A 3,239-nucleotide genomic window follows, 5' to 3' on the forward strand; every position below is an offset into this window, starting at 1 on the left:
TATATATATATATATATATATATATATATATATACACACACACACACACATATATATAAATAGGGCTGGGGGGATGGCTGAACAGTTAAGATGCTTGCCTGCAAAGCCAAAGTACTCTGGTTTGATTCCCCAGGACCCATGTAAGGTGGCACATGAGTCTGGAGTTCATTTGCAGTGGCTGGAGGTCCTGGGGCGCCAATTTTCTCTGTCTCTCTCTCTGACTCTCTCAAATAAAATTTTAAAAATGAAAATTTAAAAATAAATTAATTAAATTAAATTTAAAAAATTAAATGGGATTCCGGGCATGGTAGAGCACAACTTTTTTTTCTTTAGAATTTTTTTTAAATTTTTATTTATTTATTTGAGAGCGTCAGACACAGAGAGAAAGACAGATAGAGAGAGGGAGAGAGAGAGAATGGGCGCGCCAGGGCCTCCAGCCTCTGCAAACGAACTCCAGACGCGTGCGCCCCCTTGTGCATCTGGCTAACGTGGGACCTGGGGAACCGAGCCTCGAACCGGGGTCCTTAGGCTTCACAGGCAAGCGCTTAACTGCTAAGCCATTTCTCCAGCCCTGGTAGAGCACAACTTTTATCCCAACACTGAGAAGGAAGAAGTAGGAGGATTGCTATGAATCTGAGGTCACCCTGAGACTACAGAGTGAATTCCAGGTCAGCCAGGGCTAAAGTGAGAGCCTACCTCGAAGAAAAGAAAAATTGAATTATTGCTTACAAGAGAACCTGGCACAACAAGAGAATCAGGGTTTGAAGATATAGCTCAGTAATAGGGTGCTTGCCTAGCATTCACAAGGCCCTGGTTTCCATCCCCATTACTGAAAAGGGGAGGGAAGAGAAAGAATATAAATCAGTAGGAATGAGGAGTCACAGGGGTGAGCAGTGGAGACTTTGAGAAAAACTCAAGGTCCAGACAGTTGGCAAGTTGAAGAGAGAGGCGCAGGGCCAGGCTTGGAGAACTTTAGAGAATGGCTGAGCGGCCAGGACGGTAAGCAGTAGAGCCTGGGAAAGGGTGGAGAAGGAAATGGTGAGGCAGAGTGCAGGAACAGCAGCTGAGCCCAGGCAGGATAAAGCCTGTAGGCAGAGTGGGCTGTGAAAAACATAAATGGGATTTGTCCCTAGTCTACACTTGACCACCAGGAGTTCTGAGAGGAGGGCCCCACTGGAGGGAGACCCCGGATCGGCAAGGACTGACAATCTCGGACTGCTGTAGCCGGGGCACAGAGCTAAGTGTCCACAGGCAGGTACTTGCAGAAGTGGGGATGCTATGGCATCAAAATAAAACAGAGAGCAGGGCGTGGTGGCGCACGCCTTTAATCCCTGCACTCGGGAGGCAGAGGTAGGAGGATTGCAGTGAGTTCGAGGCCACCCTGAGACTCCCTAGTGAATTCCAGGCCAGCCTGGGCTAGAGTGAGACCCTACCTTGAAAAACCTAAATAAATAAATAAATAAATAAATAAAACAGACTGATTGAGAGGTGGAGGAGATGTGATGGAGATCAGAGTTTCAAAGGGGAAAGTGGAGGGAGGAAGGGCATTACCATGGGATATTTTTTATAATCATGGGAGTTGTTAATAAAAAACAAAATTGAGGGGGCTGGAGAGATGGCTTAGCGGTTAAGTGCTTGCCTGTGAAGCCTAAGGACCCGGGTTCAAGTCTTGATTCCCCAGGACCCACGTTAGCCAGCTGCACAAGGGGGCGCACGCGTCTGGAGTTCGTTTGCAGTGGCTGGAGGCCGCTCACTCTCTGTCTGTGGCTCTCAAAATAAAAAGAAACTAAAAAAAAAATTTTTTTTTTTTTGAAAAGAAAAAAAAAAAAAAGAAGTGGAGATGCTGGGAGGAGACAACTGGGAAGCCGCTGGGCTGGAAGGGCTTCTCTTGAGTGGGCTTGGGGCTGGCCCCAGATTATAGGATGGCAAAGGTTCTACCCCTTCCCCCAGAAGCAAAAGGTTACCATGGCAATGGCCTCCTTCGGCAGCTCTGTGGTTTCCTCCAAATCTTCTTTCACTTTCTTCTGCTGCTCCCCGGCCCCCCTTCTCTCCTTTTCTAGCCCATACCCTCAATCTTCTTCCCACACGCTCAGGTCAGCAGTGAAGCCAGGACAAGGTAGGCAAAGCACCGAGCCAGGGAAGAACCAGGCCGGGCCAAGGCGGGAAAGGGCGTTAGGAAGGGCAATAGCCTGGCAAAGGGGAGCAGAGGAAGGTCCGCAGGGGAAGGAGCAGACGCTAAGAGAAGTAACCAGGAGCCTGTGAGCGAGGGGAGGTTGTGGGATGAAGAGTGGACTTAAAAGGAGTAGAGCAAGGGCTGGGGAAATGGCTTAGCGGTTAAGGCACTTGCCTACAAAGCCAAAGGATCTAGGTTTGATTCCCCAGGAGCCACACCAGCCGGAAGCACATATGTCTGGTTGTGCCTGGCTAAGTCCATACTCTCTCTGCTTCTCTCTCTCAAATAAATAAAAATATTAAAAAAAAAAAAAAAAAGCAAGAGCTGGCTGTGGTGGCACATGCCTTTTAAATCCCAGCACTTGGGAGGCAGAGATAGGAGGATCGCCGTGAGTTCAAAGCCACCCTGAGACTACATAGTGAACTCCAGGTCAGCCTGGACTAGAGACCCTACCTCGAAAATCCAAAAGATTAAAAAAGAAAACCCCCAAAATAAAAAATAAGTAAATAAAATATCTAAAAAGGAAAAAAAAACAAAACAGGAGTAGAACAAGTGGATCACAAAGTGCTACTGAATCACTGGAGGGGCTTGTATCAACACTGAGCCAGTGTGGTTGTACAGGTCTGTAATCTCGTCATTTTGGAGGCTGAGGTAGGTGGATCTTGAATGAGTTCAAGCTCAAATTGGGATACACAGTGAGACCTTGTCCAAACAAACAAACAAACAAATCTGAAAGCACCACATATGGGCAAATGAACTTCAGGGAACCCCCCTCCCAAAAGCAGATAGAGACATACAAATGTGCATAGTGTGAGCCCACAGTGTTCCACCTAAGGATCCCCTGGGGCTAGGGGAAGAAAGCCAGACACTCAGAGTGAGTGCCCGCAGCTCCCTGTCCCCCTTCCCCACTCCCACCCAACACATTTCATCTTTTTCATCTTTTTTTTTTTTTATGCTCCCCTAAGAAACAGTAAAGTCCAACCCATTAGGAGATCTGCCTCTCCCGGCGCCCCCTGCAGGTCACCTGATCGCTTTCCCTGCTCTGCCTAAAGGGAGCCATAGTCCA

The sequence above is a fragment of the Jaculus jaculus genome, chromosome 6 (genome assembly GCF_020740685.1).
Source record: "Jaculus jaculus isolate mJacJac1 chromosome 6, mJacJac1.mat.Y.cur, whole genome shotgun sequence".
Taxonomy (NCBI): Eukaryota; Metazoa; Chordata; class Mammalia; order Rodentia; family Dipodidae; genus Jaculus; species Jaculus jaculus.